Raw genomic sequence first — 21062 nt, 5'->3', positions numbered from 1 at the left:
CTGCCAACAATTCAATGTGAGACCCACTCTGAAGCCTGCACCGGGTAAGTTCCCCGTGGACCCGGTAGCAGGTAAGGAAATCATCATAGACTACACAGACATGACTGAAAGAGTGAATGGGTTCAGATATCTGTTGGTGTGCATGGAGGCGTTCACTGGTTGGCCAGAGGCCTGGCCAGCAAGAAAGGAAGACAGCAAAACAGTGGTGAAGTGTCTGATTAATCACTACATCCCCAGGCACGGTTTTCCTGCGAAAATCAGGTCAGATAACGGCACACACTTCAAAAATGAAGAACTTAGAGAGGTTGAAAAGTTCTTGGGATTGAGACATTCCTTTGGAACAGTGTACCACCCCCAATCTCAAGGGAAGGTGGAAAGGATGAACCAGACAATCAAAACCAAATTGGCTAAAATCTGTGCACAGACCAAAATGAATTGGGTCACAGCATTACCTTTAGCTTTGATGTCAGTAAGAAGCTCAGTGAGCCAGAGACATGGGTTGACGCCCCATGAACTGCAGACTGGAAGACCTTTTCCAGGCCCAAAAACCAGGTTACCTTTTTTGACTGAATGTGAACAATCTATGTCTCACCGTGATTACTATAGATCTCTCCACAGCTTGGTTGCAGCATTCTCAAAACAGGTGGCCGCCCAACCATCCGAGGTTCAAGCCACCACCTCAGACGCGGAGTGGATCCTTCTGAAAGTCATCAAACGGAAGTGGTCAGAGCCCAGGTGGATGGGTCCATTCCAGGTCACAGAGAGAACCTCACATGCGGTGAGGGTCAAGGGCGAAGGAGACACGTGGTATCATTGGAGCCAGTGTGCAGCAGCAGAGGCACCACAGAGATCGCTGCCAGAGCAGAACCTGAGGGACAACACCAGCACACCAGAAGACCTTTCTCACTCAATTCAAGGGGCAGAATAATCCCCTAGGGTGAGAAAGCGTTCATTTACACCTAAAGGTTAGACTACACCTTAGGTGCACCGTCAGATCAGTGGTCCCACAACTAGGGGCAGAATAATCCCCTGGTGAGACCACTTAGCTCCAGGTCAGTGTACACCTGTGAGTGAAGACCAGGACATCACACTGAAGAGGCGGATGTGATTGAACTTTCCTCTCTTTCACTGGTGGTCGTAGCTGCTCTCCCACCGAAGAACTTAACTGAACACTCTGAACTTAAAAAAAAAAAAAAAGAGAGGTCTTTTGTGTTTCACCATATTGTTAATCCTTATCTTCCTTTGCAGGTACCTTGGAAAAGAATGGGAGGTAAAAATCTAGGACCCAGGCCCCTTAAGGGTTGGGTCACGGGAGGTATAGGTGTTTTATCATTTTTCATTGTCACATTGATTCTAGGTTTGTATTGTGAACTTCCTTTCCAGACATGCTCCAGTCATCCCAGGATCAATAAAAGACAATCCAAACCCCATGGTCCAGATAAATGCCTCCAGGCGTTTGGAGGAATAGAATTAAATTACACTCTCGGTGCGACCACAACTTTCGAATTTGATCTCTGTGACGATATCAATTGTAGCTCTTACCAATCTCAGGCAGCATACGGTTGACGAGGCTCCACTATTACCTATGCACTAATGTTGAACTCTCCACACACTGTGAGTCCACAAATGCAGACACACCCAAACCTTTGTGCGGTAGGTGGTGGAGAAACACTATATATTACAGCAGACCATGGAATACCAATATTTTGAACCCTGACCCGACACCTAAACTTGAAGCGCTAAACATATCCCTGATACGCGGTAGTTTACCGAATACCGCCTCAAACGGGCAACACCCATTTCTTTTAACCCTTAAAGCCTTGACACACAACCCCCTAGGAACACACAACGCCCATTTCATGTTTAGGATGGAACACAGAATCCGGAAGGCATCATCAAGATAAATTTCGGAAATCACTCCAATCAGGCAGAGTCAGACAAGGGGAGGATAAAGATAGACTACAACACCTTAAAACCCATAGAAATTATCCAGATGGCCACGGGATATACTGAAGATAACCTCTGGCTCCAATGGATAGCTCAGACTGCCAAAGAACAAAGTAAATCAGATTATGTGGCCTGCGTGGCTGCAAGACCACATTTAACTACTGATCCTGCTCCTCTGTATCCAGAGGACCAGTGGGGTTATAGCTGTATGCTACAGCTGACTAGAGTGGCTACTCCGACAAACTGTACCACTTTGGCCAGTCTGTTCCCACCCATTGCCAATAACACCAGAGCAGGCCCTTTCACCCCTCAACGAAGAAATGGCACATACACTTGCTTTACCTTCACTTCCACAACACCAAAGGTAAATGTATGACAAATTCCTCGCGATTGGTGTAACATCACGGTGCCAGGCTCAGTGATAGGTGCCTGGGCAAGATCAGGACTCTACTATTATTGTGGAGGACATCGGCTATTAACTAGGATTCAAAATAATACTATTGGAATGTGTGCCATGGTTAGGTTGCAGGCACCTCTCCTTCTGTTAGGTAAAGACTTTAAGTATCTTCCCTCGAAACATGCACAAAGCACGGCTCTCACTAGGCGACGGCGTAGACATGTCATGAAGGGGAGCACAAACGCATTTGACCTGACCGAAGGCTCGCCCACCTACATTGATGCAATTGGAGTCCCCCGAGGCGTACCCAATGAGTATAAATTGGTGGACCAAGTCTCAGCAGGCTTCGAAAACCTTCCCATTATTGCAGCCTTTTTTCCGGTAACTCCCAATAAAAATGTGGACCGCATTAATTACATACATTACAATGTTCTTCGAATGGCCAACCTCACTAGAGATGCTGTGGAGGGCCTAGCTGAACAAACTGTCCCCACATCCTTTATGGCAGTACAAAATAGGATGGCCCTGGACATGGTGTTTGCTGAAAAATGTGCTATGTTTGGAGACATGTGTTGTACTTTCATACCCAATAATACCGCCCCTGATGGTTCCGTCTCAAAAGCTTTAGAAGGGTTAAAAACACTTTCAGCCACTATGCATGAGCACTCAGGAATAGACAATCCGTTCGAAGACTGGATGACGGGCATGTTTGGACACTGGAAAGGGTTGATTATGTCATTGTTTATATCCATTGCTGTTTTTGTAGCTATTATGGTTACCTGTGGATGTTGCTGTGTACCATGTATAAGATCTTTGATTGTTCGCTTTATTACTACAACCATTGAAGGGAAAACCGCACCTCCTCCTTCCCATATGATGCCTTTGCTTGCGGTGGATGCTAACGAGGAGGAGGACGAAGATTAACCCGTAAGAGTAAGTTACAGGGCGTCTGATATGTATTACTGTCTAGGGAGCAGAAGGATGGTAGAATATTATATTGGCATATTTGGACAGACTATGGAATAAAGCACGGATAGACACCCTCCAGTTAGAGGGGTCAATACTCCCTATCAAGACTTAGAAGGTTGGAAGCATCCTTGGGACTACAAAGGCCGGACAGGCAATAGTCCCTGGGCACATGGCATGGCATTGGAGGCAGGGTCAAAAAGCATGATGACAAACATTTCCTTCTGCTCCACAGGTTGTAATGATTGTTAAAATCTTTTATGCAGTATCTCCAATTAGTGGTGAAGTCTTAGGAGACTTCAAATGGGGGAAATTGTGGAGATATATTATGTGTGTGCATCATTATTATTATGTTTATAACCAGTGTGGGAAATAAAATGTATAACCTGTGTTAGTATAAGACATTGTGGCCTGCAGAATTGTTATTGCACAAACTTGACCTTGAGTGTGATGAAGCAGAAAAATACTGAGAGCTGAAGGAGTATGTGAAAAGTAGAGACTGACTTACTCCCTGCTTACAGGTCCTTCTCAAAATATTAGCATATTGTGATAAAGTTCATTATTTTCCATAATGTAATGATGAAAATTTAACATTCATATATTTTAGATTCATTGCACACTAACTGAAATATTTCAGGTCTTTTATTGTCTTAATACGGATGATTTTGGCATACAGCTCATGAAAACCCAAAATTCCTATCTCACAAAATTAGCATATCATTAAAAGGGTCTCTAAACGAGCTATGAACCTAATCATCTGAATCAACGAGTTAACTCTAAACACCTGTAAAAGATTCCTGAGGCCTTTAAAACTCCCAGCCTGGTTCATCACTCAAAACCCCAATCATGGGTAAGACTGCCGACCTGACTGCTGTCCAGAAGGCCACTATTGACACCCTCAAGCAAGAGGGTAAGACACAGAAATAAATTTCTGAACGAATAGGCTGTTCCCAGAGTGCTGTATCAAGGCACCTCAGTGGGAAGTCTGTGGGAAGGAAAATGTGTGGCAGAAAACGCTGCACAACGAGAAGAGGTGACCGGACCCTGAGGAAGATTGTGGAGAAGGGCCGATTCCAGACCTTGGGGGACCTGCGGAAGCAGTGGACTGAGTCTGGAGTAGAAACATCCAGAGCCACCGTGCACAGGCGTGTGCAGGAAATGGGCTACAGGCGCCGCATTCCCCAGGTCACGCCACTTTTGAACCAGAAACAGCGGCAGAAGCGCCTGACCTGGGCTACAGAGAAGCAGCACTGGACTGTTGCTCAGTGGTCCAAAGTACCAAAGCAAATTCTGCATGTCATTCGGAAATCAAGGTGCCAGAGTCTGGAGGAAGACTGGAGAGAAGGAAATGCCAAAATGCCAGAAGTCCAGTATCAAGTACCCACAGTCAGTGATGGTCTGGGGTGCCGTGTCAGCTGCTGGTGTTGGTCCACTGTGTTTTATCAAGGGCAGGGTCAATGCAGCTAGCTATCAGGAGATTTTGGAGCACTTCATGCTTCCATCTGCTGAAAAGCTTTATGGAGATGAAGATTTCATTTTTCAGCACAACCTGGCACCTGCTCACAGTGCCAAAACCACTGGTAAATGGTTTACTGACCATGGTATCACTGTGCTCAATTGGCCTGCCAACTCTCCTGACCTGAACCCCATAGAGAATCTGTGGGATATTGTGAAGAGAACGTTGAGAGACTCAAGACCCAACACTCTGGATGAGCTAAAGGCCGCTATCGAAGCATCCTGGGCCTCCATAAGACCTCAGTAGTGCCACAGGCTGATTGCCTCCATGCCACGCCGCATTGAAGCAATCATTTCTGCAAAAGGATTCCCGACCAAGTATTGAGTGCATAAATGTACATGATTATTTGAAGGTTGACGTTTTTTGTATTAAAAACACTCTTTTATTATTGGTCGGATGAAATATGCTAATTTTGTGAGATAGGAATTTTGGGTTTTCATGAGCTGTATGCCAAAATCATCCGTATTAAGACAATAAAAGACCTGAAATATTTCAGTTAGTGTGCAATGAATCTAAAATATATGAATGTTAAATTTTAATCATTACATTATAGAAAATAATGAACTTTATCACAATATGCTAATTTTTTGAGAAAGACCTGTATGTTTCTGCTCAGCAAATCAAATTTTCAAGGCATTACCTATGATTGGTCTGTTGGGGCAAAACTTTGAAAGCACCCTTATTTAACAGCTGCGTAGCTTTTATGGTATTGAGACATCCCATTCCATACCATACCATGCTGCTGGTAATAGGCAGAACAAGCAATTTAACAGAACACTGCACAATTGGTCGCATGCTCTGTCAGTGTCTCGGAAACAGGATTGGAGTTCCACCTTGCCAAAACTCCTGTATATTTAATTCCATAGCTCTTCACTCTATGGGAGAATCCCAGTTTTTCCTGATGTTTGGTCAGGAGCCAAGACTGCAAGTTAACTTCCTGTTGGGATGATTTCAGGACCATGTATGTGGCAGCATCCATAAATGGATTCAGGAGCATCAAAGCCATTAACAGATGGACTTGAGGGTGCTAGAGAGTGTCTAAAAGGGACTGCTGAGCATAGAAAAAGAAATTACGGCCAGCATTTTAGAGATGCTACATTTAGAGAGGGTCATTTTGTGTTGCTGTGGGAGCTTGGTGTTAGAGGGAGCAAAGAGATCCATGATTTATGGGAGTCTATACTGCATAAAGTTCTCAGACCATCGAAAGAGGGAGGCTCTGTGTATACCATTGCACCATTAGATAATGAGTTAAAGGTTAAAAATGTTCACCGTACCATGTTGAAACCTATGGTTTGGCTGGGTCTCCAGTTGTTGGAATAATTGAATATAGATTTATCTTATATTTTCTCCTATTCTTTAAGTTGACTATTTGATCTCATAACCTTTCATGATGTTTATGTGAGTAAAGGATGTGTGAGTTTGTCTGCAGGCAAAGGTCATAAATGGTGCTGAGCTAGCAGAGAAGGAAGCAGTCCAGTTGAGGAGGTCATAAAGATGAAGGCTGATTACACTCAACAAAAGACAACTGGCCCTGGAAGCTGAAAGGGGACTGTGGAAATGTGTTGTTAATGTATAAAGCTGTTTATGACCTGTTTAAGATGCAGCTGTTGTTTTCCCCCATCCTTTAGAGAACAATGTTTTTGTAAACTAGGGACCCCCGAAAGACAATAAAAAGAGGAAGCGGTTGGATGCTGTTCAGAGCAGTGCGAGATCTGTAACTGAGCACATCTTGACCGTTTCTCCTCGCAAAGCGAGTAAATACCTAGTACTTTGTCTCTCTTTTCGTTTTGTGATGTTAATAAATATTGTTAGGTTGGTTAAACCTGACATTAATTTGGTCCTTCGAGAGCCGGATTCCAACTACGCCTGATGATTCCAGCGGGTCGGTAGACTCCAGGAAAAGACCGTGCGCACGGCTGTTTTCATCAGGAAGACACACAGACCCTTTGCGGGACTGGATTTCGGCCCGCCCGCTGGGATCTGACGGCTGACGGAACTCTGAGAGAGAGGAGAGGACAAAGTGGTGAGTTGAATCTGGATTTAAAACAAAAGTGTGACGAATGACTGGGGGTCATTGCGTGAAGTAAGAAACAAACCCTGTAAACCTAGGCACTAACAGGTAACAGCAGTGCGCCGGAGTCCTGCTTAAAGTATTAGTGAAAATACTGAAAATTCCGAGGGTAACAGCAGTGCGCCGGAGTTCTGCTTAAAGTATTAGTAAAATACTGAAAATTCCGTGATCCAGGACGGCGGAGTCCTTTGAGTGTTAAGAAGTATTTTTTTAAAAACAACAGAAAATACTAAATAAAATCTGCGTTTTAAATGTGTGGATGTGAGAAATGAATGGAGGATTTAAACCACTAGGTTTGCCTCATACCAAAGCAGTGGGATTGTAAGTGACTAACTTTTGTGGATGCAAAGGCAAGAATTCTCCACTCGGAAGAGTTGAAGTGAGAATTACCACAAAAGGAGATTTTTCTGTCACCCTACTGAGCAGAATAATCCAGTATTTAGAATACCCTAGGTATTTATATGCTGGACCAAATTTAAATAAAAGAAATGGGAAAAGGGTGATTTAAATACACTAAAATGAATAATAATGTAAAGATTGGAAATTTATGGAAGCACAGGATCAAATTAAAATATTAAAATTAAAATATTTAGATAAATGGATAACCACATATCATTATGATGGTTGTTTAAACTCTAAAAAAAAATTAGGTGATCTATAGGGTGCAATAATTAAAAGTACATTAAAAGTAACGTGATTTAAGAAAAATGGACAAAGAAGGTTATGAGGATGTAGATTATTGCTTAAAAGTAACTAAAAAGAGAGAGATGTGATGCAGGAGACAAGAATGGACGTTTTTGTGGAAAGCAGAAAAGGTCAGAGGGCTAAGAAGTAATTTTTGATGGACTTGCAAAGTGGAATAGCAGGACAGAAGAAGGGGAGTAAAAAGAGTAGGTGGAAAGTTTTTGTTTTGTACCAAAGATCTGATGAGGTTCGACAGGATAAGATGGGCTAAAATGAGTCCCTTTGGTGAATAAATCCATCCCCACCATGGCTGTACCTCATGTATGTTTTATTTGTGTTTATTTTTTATTATTATTGTTTTGAGACGCTGAAGGCTGTTGATACAGTGTGTCACGGAGGTTCATGGCATGACATGGTTTTTTTTTTCTGTGTAACCTTAGAAAATATTTTACTCTTTTTAATAGCCAGAGTGAAACAAAAAGAGGAATAACATTTTGAAGAATATAGGATTAGACTGACAAAAGTGTTTAAAATACATAGTGGTCTACAAGAAGATGAAGACAAGCAAGGAGCTTATTGACAGCAGTTAAAAAAATGCACTACATGCTGGTTCCAGGGATGCAATTAATACCTGGGTAAGGAGATATTTTACAGGGTTCCCCACAGCAAATCTAGAAGACTATGTAAATCATGCCCTCCATGCAGAAAAAGTTATGAAGGATAAAAAAAAAAAAAAAAGGAAATAAATAAATAAATAAATAGGCAACACTTTTTTTTCAGCAAGAAGAAGAAGAAGAGCAGATTTATTATTAAAACAACAAAGGAAGAGAAAAATTTAGAGGCAGAGGACAAAAACCGCAGGGGTCAGAGAGGAGTGAGCAGAGGAAATTACAAACAAATAACATCAGGGTGTTGATGTTAAAAAAGGAGTAGGACCACCTTATTACCACTATTAACTGGATGTTCCAAATAAGCCACCCCTAGACGTAGGGAAAGCTTTACTAACAGAAGGAAGAAATGTCATTACTCGACTACAAGATCAGATGACACCAGATGATCTACATATTACCATGTGGTATAAAAATACTCCTGGACAGGATAAAATTTATGAAGAAGTATTAAATAAAGTAACCCCTATAAAAGTCATGGTAACTTATGTTTATACAGATAGGAAGAGTACGTCAGTTGCTGAAGTAGTGTTAGAGGAAGACACTAAGAAGCTCTGCAACATGTGGTCACCCCCACAAATATCTTTATTCAAGGATAAAGAACTCAAGTGGCAGGATGGGAAGAATAGTGCAGAGGGGAAAAGATGTCACAGACTGGTTTGTAACAATAATGAATACAGAACCTAGTGCATCCACAGGATTAATTAGGAAATTATTATTTTGGACAGTGACAGTGCAGGAAGGGATACATTTGCATACAAAACAACAATGAGAACTATTCCTTACTGAACAGGAGGAACAGTTTTTGAATGAAGTCCCTGATAAGTTATGGTCAACAGATCCTACTGATGTGGGTTTAGTAAAAGGAGCATTACCTGTTCGGATTAGAGCAAAAACAGAATACAGGCCCAGAGTAAAACAATACCCTTTGAAATATGATGCTCGTGAAGGAATAAAACCAGTAATAAAGGATTTAATAACTGCAGGGGTGATAATAAAATGCGAGGATTCACCATGTAACACCCCCATTTTTCCAGTTAAAAAACAAGCTCCATCAACAGGAAAGATAGGTAGTTCTGGTTTGCATTTACCTTTGAGGGACAAATATATACTTATACCAGACTACCTCAATCCTACTGTGAAAGTCCAACTATATACTTTCAGGTAATGAGTGAAAGTATGGCCAAGTTTGACTGTCTAGGAGGTAGTCAGAGTTGATTATATGTTGATGATGTGCCATTAGCTTCTCCTGATGAGGAGATTTGTAAAAATGATACAATAGCATTATTGAAACATTTAGCAGAAGAGGGACACGAAGTCAGTAAAAAGAAACTTCAATTGTGTAAAAATGAGGTTAAATACTTAGGTCATAATCTTAGCGCAGGGGGACGCACAATAGTAGAAGAAAGAAAGACTGCAATATTACAAGTTCTAAAACCAGTAACAAAAAAGCAAATGATGTCCTTCCTTGGACTAACTAATTATTGTAGAAACTGGGTGCCAAATTATGCAGAAATAGTAGCTCCATTAAACAAATTAATGTATGAGGAAGAGCTGAAAATGATGTCTAAATTGAAATGGAGTGTAGAAGCTGAAGAAGCATTTACCAACATAAAACAAGTTCTAGTTTCCAGTACTGCTTTGGCATTACCAGACTATAGTAAACCGTTTGTTCAGATGGTAGATTGCAAGGGACATTTTATGACTTCAGTTCTGGTTCAACAACATGGAGATAAAATGAAAATAATAGCCTATTTCTTTTCAAAACTAGATAGTGTTGCGTGTGCGCAACTATATTGTGTGAGAGCTGTAATTGCAGCCTAAAATGACAGTTGCAGTGCTGCAATAGTGTTGTTTCACCTTTTAACCTTAAGAGTTTCCCATGCAGTTTCAGCATTAATACTGCAGAATAAAAAAAAAAAAAAGAAAAAATTAGAAGTGATTTGCAGGATCACGAAATAGTTTATGTGAATGATTTCTCTAAAAAGATGAGAGGGAGAAGACACAAACAGGATATGCATTGGTGACAATGGATATAGTGTTAGAAAAGATGCAACAACAAAGCTCACTACAGGAGATAGCAATGTGGAAAAAACATGGAGCTGCATTAAAAGATGAAAACTATATTTGACCAGATAATAAACCTGTCCTACCAAAGAACCTATAAATGGAAGCAATATTTGAGCCATCGTGTTTCATAATGTCTCAACAGGGGGGAGTAGTAGGACAGATATATTAATATTATATAACATATTGATTAAATTCTAAAATTCTTATAAAAAAAAAATTTTGTAAAACATGTTTAGCATGTGTAGAACATTATCCACAAGGGAATTTAAGACCACGAAGGGGACAATTTTCAAAACTAAGATACCCTTTTCAAACAATTCATATGGATTTTATTGAGTTAAACCACAGTGAAGGGAAAAAGTTCTGTTTAGTCATTATAGATGCATTTTCTAAACGGATAGAACTATTTCCAACTAAACATTACAAGCACCTCAGGGTTAACACCCTATGAAATGTTATTTGGAAGACCATACAGATACCACAGTTAAAAAATAAGCGGGAGTTAGATGAAGAAGCTAACCTAGCTGATTATATGAGGAGTATGTTAGAAACCAACAGAAATAAATTTAAGCTATGAGGAATGTTCTATTTCCCAGCAGGAAAACTAACTAGTGAAACCAGGAGACTGGGTGTTAATAAGGAGTGTAAAGAAGAAGCATTGGTATTCACCTAAGTGGGAGGATCCATATTAGGTATTATTAACCACTGCAAGGGCAGTGAAATAACTGAGAGATCAACCTGGATTCACCTTACACATTGTAAAAAGATCATTTTGGTTAAAAGCTCCGTCAGGGGAAGTGATTTATAGACTGATAATAGGGTGGACCCAGACATTTAGAGGCTGGAGAGACCCGAAAGTCAGTGAAGACAATTAAGACACTGGAACCATTTAGAGGAGTAAAAATTTCAGCCAAAATGATTTCTAGATGGATGAGCAATGCTTTCCGATGCTGGGTGGTTTTATTTTTTTCCTTATATTGATTTTTATTTTTCTGGTACTTCTGGGAACCAGTCAGGATGAATCAGGATGTAACAACACCTGTTATGAGTTATATGAAACAAGTTGCGCTAAATCAAGGTAGGTAAGATAACCTAACTATGTGCACTAAACAAACTTCTTATACTTATGGTATTCAAGTGTGCGTGAAATCTAAAACCATAGCTGTGTTGCTGAACCCACTCATTAGCTTGACCAAATGAGGAAGGAAAGGACAGGATTATAGAAGTTATAAATGGTATTTAACTAATGACAAGAAGAGATACTTCATGGTCCATGATGGTAGCTGATGAAGGAAATAATTGGACACCAGAGTGGGGCACCACTGCTTATGCTAGTCATCAAAAGAAGTTGTTTAAGCTCCATAAAGCTGATAATGCAATCCAGGTAACAGAGCGAAGAGAGTGAAAATTATGTTAGGAAAGTTAACCACAGATGACTAAGTTCCAGGTTATTACTGGAGTATCAGGAACAAATAATAACTGGTTATTGATGGTAGAGCAAGCAGCTAACATGACTAAAAGAGATTGTGTTGTGTGTTTGGGTTCAAGGCTTTTGTTACAAATAATTCCAGCTGTGATACCACAACTCTGTGTGATGGAAGTAATGAATCAAACTAATCCTAATGAAATGTGTTAGCACAAGGATTCTGTTTTTCCTGTAATTAGAGCAGATAAGGATAAATCAGTATTCCATAAGCGAGTCACCACTGGAAACTATACCTGTATAAATATGACAGAGAGAGGTAATAAATTGGGAAATCTCACTGCAGTATGGTGTACTACAATTGTAAAAGTAAATAAGTGTTTTAAACCAGTCTCTAGAGGAGACATTTGGTGGTGGTGTGATGACGACAGGTTGTTTGATTGATCACCTTCAAAAGTAACAGGACTCTGTGCTTAATTACTTTATGGTTATATCCTATGTTAGTAGATTACGTAACAGATGGACTATCTAGTGTTAAATCCACATGATTGGCGTGATAGGAAGTGCAGAGAAGTAGCTAGGCAGACTGAGGGAGACTCTACATACATAGATGCTATAGATCACCACTTTGTGCAATTATCCATCATCACATAGACATACAGGTTTCCATTTGTTGGTTTTTTTGGATTGCCTATTAAGTCCATGCCTATCAAAGGGTTGTGAAACCTAAAAGGAAAGAGAAAACAAAAGTATAAATTAACTACAGTAAATGGAGCATTGTACTAAGGTTGCAAAATTTGAGCAACAGAATGTAGTTCAAAGGTCTTAATGTTTGGCATTAAGACCTTTGAAGCAGAATACCATATTTTTAAAAGGACTAAGCAGTAAATTTCAAAATCATGTATTGGAAAGTTTTAGCATTTCCTATATACATTACAATCATAAAAAGCTATAAATTGTAGTTTTTGGACTACAAAGAAATACTGTCACAGTTTTCCCAAGAGCTCTGACCAACATGCAGATAACACTTAGACGGAAAGGCAAAGGTTTTTTAGATTTATTTACACAAATAAACGTAATTGATCTTCTGGAGCTGGAACACAGCAGTGACAGGACAGCGGCATATCAATGGAGAGTCAGACAGATTTGAATCTTGGAACTTGCAATGTGGAAACTTGAGCTGATTTACAGGTTCAATGAGTGAACACCACCAGGGAGGAACAAGTGGGGTCTTCACTGGAGGACAGGTTCTAACCAGGAAGTCTGTAACAGTTACATGTTTGATCACACAGGTCAGTTTCACCAGAGTCTTTAGAAGCAGGAGCGGTGGAGGGTGAGCAGGGTTCGACCGAGGAAGGTTCCTGGAGGAGCAGCTGACCACCGCCAGCTAGGACTGAGAACCAGGTAATTATCTTGAAATTTGAACTTCAGAACAAAGAATCCAGGGAATGGATGGGAACTGGATCCAGGGAGTAGATCTTCTGAAAAGGCACACAGATAGTGTAAGCAAGGTTTTCAAAGAACAGGGTACTAGAACTATAGCGGCTGGAGAGTACCACTGATCGTTATCACTCTGGCGCTGGAGTTCTGGCAGCAGACTCCTCTTTAACCTCCAGTAAGGAGGTCTGATTGGAATCATCTGGGGATCTCATCCAGCCAGCACACTCCTGCTGCCATCTGGAGGATGAATACAGACATGATGGAACACAAAAGGAGAACAAAGTCTCCAGACCCCAACAAATACATTACCTTTATTGGCGTGTGCTCTACAGCCTCCTTAAAATGATGCTGGGCTGAATGGCATACAACACATTCAGATGCCTGCAGAGGTGGGATGATTGGCCAAAAATTGTACTAAAGTAAGAGTAGCACTACTTCAGTACAAGTTAAAATAATAATAATTCAGACTTTATTGATCTCACAATGGAGAAATTACCCTCAGCATTTAACCTATCCCTTAGGGAGCAGTGGGCTGCCATTGTGTGCGAGAGCATTCTAGGGCTAATGGTCTTCTAGGCCCAGAGTGGCAGGCTGTGGGATTGGAACCAGGGTACTTGTGACCTCTCCAAGACGCAAATGCCATGCTCTCTAACCACTAGGCCACCACTCCTCAAAAGTAGACATACAAAACGTTACTCAAATAAAAATAAAAATGTATTTGGTAAAAATAGGCTACTCAAGAACTAAGTGAATTTTTGATCATAATATCTGATTTAATCTGTGCAAAATGATGTAATCAGACAAACAAATATAAAGTTCTGTGAAAATTCTGATACTTAAAAGAATAAAATAGAAGTAAAAATAACATAATTACAAAATCACAAATTCAGACAGGAGAAAATTTTTTTAAAATCTTATACTTTCACAACCTTAGATTCTGAAATACATACTTATAGTAGGTAATGTATATACTGTATGCTGGAACAGTGCAACGTACTTCCAGTGACAATATCTACTGTTTACTGTATATTTTCTTCACCTCCAAAGGGCACAGCAGGCTCAGCAGATAGAAAATACCATCAGAACAATAAAGCTTTTTTATAAACAAGAACTCTCACTTTAACATAAACTGTAAGTGTGTGTGTGAAGAACAAGTTGGTTAAAACCTACTTGTTCTTTATTAAGTAGCGTAACTAATTGGCCAGAGGTTGTACCCAAATAAGATAAATAAGACCCCGCCTTTTCATTATGTTGCTAAAAGAAAAATAGTCTTATGCTCCAGAAATATATAAATATGGGCTACTCAGACGTAACGTGGATCAGGTGAGGAGGAAGGGCACCTGAGGGAGCTAGGTAATTAACACACGGAAGCTTAGCTGGCACAAAAACAATCAAAGGGCAAAGGTAAACATAGTAGTAAGATTAAATATGCAGAGAACACAACAGAATACAAGAATAAACTAGACACTGAGCAAAACTGAAAGTCTTGAAAATGCAAGATCTAATAAATAAACAACAGGAATCATAAACACCAGTTGATCGTGACAACAAAACTCAATAAGCTCCACATAAATAATTATAACCGAATAATATGCACTTCTTCAGACAGTACCTTCTCTGTAATAAGTGAATATTGTCAATTTCAACTTTTCATTTGATGTAGACTCCAGTACTAGATTGGGTAGAAAAAAGGCTTACATGCTTACTCCTATTATTACAATATTATTTGAATTATTGATAAACTTTCAGAAAAAAATAAGACAGACAAATCTTGGCAGCCTTCACATCTCTCTCGTCAAAAAACGAATGCCCTGCTATCTTAGGGGAATAGACAGTTATAGATAATATTACATTTTCTGCATGATCACACATGTTCTTTGGGCTACTGGTATGAGTTTCATACCTGTATGATCTATTTTGGGATTAAAGGAGATGGGACACAAATCTCAGCAGCCTCCACCCCATCCCTATCCTTTAAATGTAAGCGCAAATCTCTGCAGGCATGTATTTTTCGACACAACTGCGCAAGTATGTAAAGTTGGACGAGGTTGAAGGGCAGTTCGACCTTCATCAGTACCATGAGAAAGACTTATCATTTTTTTACCCTCAATTGGGGGGAAATTAGTGTGCTTAAAGTACACATAGTTCTCAACACTTGTTTTTCCAAGTAACATTACAGTAAAAGGGGAAGAGGGGGAAGACAGTATTTTCAGTTTTGCAGTGTGCACTCCTTTCTAATCCTATCAACACATCAATACAACTTACAAAACTGAAATAAAGCCAATCACAAAATCTGGCTATTTAGAGAATTGGATTGTTCTACTTTACATTTAAACTATAATTTTGCCTTCCTGCTTTTCCAGTCATTGAAAGTGAATAACTTGCCTGCCACCTGATGCAAAAGTTACATACAAAGATTCAACAGGGACCGTTTTTGATGAAGAACTATTCAGTGACCTCATTAAACAAGACAATGTGGTTCTGAAAATTTTTATGCCACAATGGCAAGATATAAAAGCAAAGTAAATCAAGCATCCCACATATTTTTAATTCTGAATTGTCTGTCTCAAGCTCCAATGCAATGCATCAACATCAACAATATTGATGGATGAGATTCCATGCAAGAAGCAAAGAACTGAGAATGCTAATAATACAGTGTCTGCTAAAAAGGTTGTAACAAGATTTCTGTGTGTCTCTAAACTCAGCCCAAACGGGTTTTGTGAAGTTTGAGCTGATAATAACATGCACAAATCTAACAGAATTTTTCTGAGAATTGACATACTCTATCTACACAACTATTATGTTAATAATTATGTTTTTAAATGGGAGTGATAAGTCTGACCTTCCTTTGCTGCTGGTTGAGTAAAATCTGGGTGGAATGCAACAAAATGTATTTTCTGGAATCTGTGAGCTCATTGCTTACAGAAACTGGTTGGTGTGTGTTAGGGTTTGAAAACGTTTGTATTGTTTATCACTCATGTCTGCTCTAAGTGCTTTTCCCTCCTTACATGTCACAGGAAGGGAGATGGGGACAAGAATGAGTTATGCTTTTATGCTTTTATTAGCAGCATCTGGGGGCTATTCACCAGGTCCCCACTTCCCACTTCCTCTGTTTGGTTATAATCACGACAAATGAACCCTAACCTTTCTGACCCCCCACGCACACACACCCACACACACACACCCTGAATGTTTGTTGAACTGTGTGTGACCCAGCATGTATTAATAAAGAGAGAGGGGTGCTAATACTTTGTAGATTTGCACTGCAAAGTGTGAGCTACCCTTGCTGCAAGTACATCTGACTCTGTGTCGTTCCTTACCTCTGAGTTGATTAAATAATACCTAACATTAATTTGGTCCTTCGAGCCGGAGATTATAAGAACTAAACTGATTTTATTTTTCTTTGCAGTGACTGGCGGATCTCCGGGAATGTCAAGTTAAGCGCTGCCGCACAGCCGCACCTAGGCCTGGTTGCTGAAAGTCCCGGTGTGTGACATTCACATATAGCCGGTGGGTTATCGTCTTTCTCGACGCCGGGTGACTCTGGGGATCCGACAGAGTCACCTAGAAGTCAACTCCGAGGTGAGATAGCTTTAAAATACAGTACATGAGATAAGAGTAAGCGCTATATAAATAAAAAAGAAAAGTACTTAAAAGTCGTTGGTAGTGTGTCGCCGGTAAGGACACTGCATTGGGAAGGTTTTATTTCGCCGCAAGGAAATAGCGATAAATTTAGGTAATGATCTCGCCGTAAGGAGATTAGAAACGACTAGGTGGTTCCACCGTAAAGTGAAACTGGATAATTTGGTTGGTAACATTTCGCCGTAAGGAAATTATATTAAATGTTGAATAATAAGGGAGCTCATAAACTAAGCTAGGTCGACCATACATATTGCTGAAGGGACATAAATATGTTAAAATACTAACTGTGTGAGTGCTGTTGTGTGTGTTTGGAAGACTAAGCATTTGGAAGAATCTTAGCAAGATTCTGCTGGTCTTGTGTTTTCTTTTGCCCAGAATAGAAAGACGTTTTGGTGATTTTTGGAGATAAAGGTCGGGTTTAATCCCAGAAAATTAACACCGCTGCGGATTATTCGCAGTAGAAGGGCGTGTTAATGTCCTCTCCTTGAATCTCATGCCAGTGAACTTCTATCTGGGACATTTATAGTATTGTGAACTAAAATTAAACATCATGGGGAAGAAACAAAGTAAACTAATTAACTTAGAAGGGGATGTAAAGTTTATGGAGAACTATGTAGAAGGAGCAGGTATGATCTGTCATAGATGTAATAAAAAACATGGTTTCTTGGGTAAACTAAATATTAACGATATCTTAAAATTACAAGGAGATTTAAAATTAGAAATAATGAAAACCAAGAAACCAACTAAAAAGGAAAAGAGAAAGGTCGAGTATAAATTCTCAGACAAATGGCTGGAACAAAGTAAATTAAGAAACATTCAGAGGCGAGATAAGAAGGAGAAACGAAAGGAGAAGCTGACAGCTGCGGTCTTGGTGCGCCCACATGAGGAAACAGTGGTCGCATCCAGACAGCGAGGAGTGCAGCCCCCTGCCGAGCAGGAAGTAGGCCAGGAGGCTGCAGCACAACAAATTGGAGGAGAGATAGAAGGAGCTGTAGCAGTTCCTAAAACTCCTAAAAGTAAGCAAGAAAAATTAAGCAATCCTTTTAAAACAGAAGAACAGAGCTCTTCTATTGAGTCCTGGTCTCCTAATTCCTGGGGGTGTACAGGAGCGCGAACTGGGAGTAAATATAAGAAAAAAATTCCCAGCATATACCTAGGCGAAGCCTTAATGGCTCACAAACAGAAATTTCATCCATCTGAAATAAATTTAGAGGAAGACATTGCCTTTAGTTGAGGTAGCCAATCCAAACAGGTGACGCTAATCACCGACAGCCGCCAACTATTCTAGTATATAGGCCATGGACACAGGAAGACAGAACTGCTGCTTTAAAAGGTATCCCACCGATACAGGAAGGAGTAGAGGAGTTTTTAGGAGCTATTACAGAACTTAGAGGAAGCTTCCATCTTAATGGCAGAGAAATGCTCCAGTGTTTTACCCAGCTGTTTGGCCACCGCTGGTGCAGAGTAGCAGGAGGTTTCACTGGATGCGATGACAATGGTGACACATTAGCACATAATTCACCAGATTTAAGGGACGTCTTACGTTTACTCTTTGAAAGAATTCGAAGAGTTTATATACAGACAGCAGATTATGGTAAAATCTCACAATGTAAACAGAAGGACGAAGAAGACCCACAAGATTTCTTGGATAGGATGAGACGTGTTTTTAGAGCAAACTCTGCTATACCATATGATGAAGCAGAGGCAGGAGCCTATCAGCAACAGTTGAAGAAAGCCTTTTTGCAAGGCCTCAAAATTGAACTCAGACGGTATATAGACAAACATTGGGTTCATCAAAATACAGGAACTGTTACACAAGCTTTGGAATATGCGCAGCATGCCCATAAAACACAGCAAGATAGGAAGACAGATACGTGTGGAATGCAAGACAGTTTAATGGCTTTGCATCGCTCAGGGGCAAGCGGGCAAAGAGGACGGAGAGGATTCAGAGGTCACAGAGTAGGGCCACGACACAGCTACACACAGAGCAATACGTGTCTGAGGTGTGGAAAAATAGGGCATTATGCTAGAGAATGTAGAACAATTTTACAAAACCCTGGCGCAAGAGATGAAAACTGCTGGATCTGCAATGAGCCAGGATATTTTGCAAGAGAATGTAATGAAAAGCAGGTGTATAACCCCAATTCTACCCAGAATTGACAATTACAGCCACAGCCCCCACCTCCTCCCCCACTAGCAGAGAAAAACAGTAGTGAAATGGAGGAAGTTGACATACAAGCAGCACTGGAACTTATAGCACTAAGAAGGATGCAAGATTTGCCATGTAAAAACATAATAATAAATGGCAAAGCATATAGCTGTTTGTGTGATACAGGGGCATGTAGAACTGTGCTAACTAAACCTCCACCCGGAGTAAAATATTCTAACACCACAGTGTATGTTAGATCAGCAACTGGCACATCAGAGGTACATTACCTAAGTGCACCAGTAACAATAACAGAACCTGAGACAAAACTTACTTGTCAGGCTTCTGATAAGTCAAAAATGCCCAGTAAACCTGTTGGGAAGAGATCTTATGCAAACGTTGCATATAAATATAGTATCAAAAGAAACAGGTATGAAAGCTGTAGTGGAAGAAGGGGCCCTAGTCCTAAATGAACAATCACAGCCGCATTATTACTGGTCCCTCAATCTAGGCCCCACACCAACAGCTCGAGAATTGCTGAGGAGAACCAGAGAAAAACAAACCTCCCAGGGGGCACAGTACATGCCAGATACTGAGCTCCATGTGACCATGAGATATAAAAATACTCCAGGGCCAGATTATCAATATGACACTATTTTTCACAGAGAAAACAATCAGACTGTTACCATACAGCACCTGTATATTGACGCCAAAACAGGGAAATCCTCCACCTCAATCATACTGTCAGGAAGACAGCTTCAACAGTTTAAAGGCAGTACACCTCATCTATCATTAACTAAACCTGTGGGGGGCCAGTGGAAAGAATTGGAAAACTTTATACAGCTTGCTGAAAGAGGGAGATATGAGGCATTAACAAGCTCTGACTGGAAAGTAGATCCTAACACAGGAATCTGGAAAGTCACTCTAGGGTGGACAGTCAAAGTGCATCCAAAGACACATTTGGATGAGGCAAAGTGACAGATACAGGGCCTAGCTGAAAGCAAAGAGAGCAACAGGCACCCTGCCTTAGCTGCTGTCCCACCTGAACTGTGGTCCCAATCATCAACTGATGTAGGGCTTACAAAGGGGTTTCCACCATATAAGGTTAAATTAATATCTGAAGAACGGCCAGTAGTTCGCCAGTACCCCTTGAACAGAAGCTGAAGAGGGTATTAAGCCAGTAATACAGGACATGCTGAAATCAGGAATATTAAGGGAAGCACCTGATGCTACATGCAACACACCTATCTTTCCAGTACAGAAAGCCAGCATAGGAAAGTGGAGGATGGTCCAGGATCTTAGACCAATAAATAAAATTGTGGAACATATGGTTAGAAACGTCTCAAATCCACATACATTACTGCATTCATTAACTCCAGATAAAAAATATTTCTCAGTGGTAGATTGTTGGATGGGTGCGAGGACTTGTTATCACTCATGTAAAAACTTTGTGCTGTAATGCACCTGCAGTCTGCTCTTTGGTATGCAGCTTGTCTCTGAGTGCAGTCCTCCCTCCTGTGTGTGAAATCCCTGTTATCTATTTCCCAAGCGAACCAGCCTCCTACCAGCCACACACACACACACACATACACCCTGTCTGAACTGTCTGTTGAACTGTGCATATAAATAAAGAGATAGGGTGTCAAAAACTTTGTAGTTGCACTGCAAAGTGGGCTACCCTTGTCACAAGTAAAACTGACTCTGTATCGTTCTTACCTCTGAGTTGACTAAATAATACCTAACATTAATTGGTCCTTCGAGCCGGATTAATTCAATAACCTTATTTCTCTTTGCTTTAACAGTGACTCTGGGATCCGTGGGGGAAGCCTGACGTCGAGCGAAGCACCGCTGCACAGCCTCCATTAGCCGGAGTGGCTGAATGTCCCGGTGTGTTTGAATTCACACCTGGCCAGTGGGTTATCGCCTTCCTCGGCGCGGGGTGACTCTCACAGGGTCCAGAGAGTCACTAAGAAGTCAACTCTGAGGTGAGACAGTTTTAAAATACAGTTAATAAGAAAAGTACTTAACAGTCGTTGGTAGTGCGTCGCCGGTAAGGACGCTGCATTGGGATGGTTTTATTCCACCGTGAAAG

General features: G+C 40.6%; 1 long non-coding RNA gene across 1 annotated transcript; it reads left to right on the top strand.

The window, feature by feature from the left end:
- The first annotated feature begins 12258 nt into the window (after positions 1-12258).
- LOC124855947 lies at positions 12259-20834 on the top strand. Its single transcript, XR_007035195.1, has 3 exons — positions 12259-13146; positions 16592-16764; positions 20773-20834. It is a non-coding gene; the product is annotated as an uncharacterized LOC124855947 (long non-coding RNA).
- Positions 20835-21062: the final 228 nt, after the last annotated feature.

Source organism: Girardinichthys multiradiatus, chromosome 19 (assembly GCF_021462225.1).
Source record: "Girardinichthys multiradiatus isolate DD_20200921_A chromosome 19, DD_fGirMul_XY1, whole genome shotgun sequence".
NCBI classification, from domain to species: domain Eukaryota; kingdom Metazoa; phylum Chordata; class Actinopteri; order Cyprinodontiformes; family Goodeidae; genus Girardinichthys; species Girardinichthys multiradiatus.
This window is presented reverse-complemented; position numbering and strand designations above follow the sequence as displayed.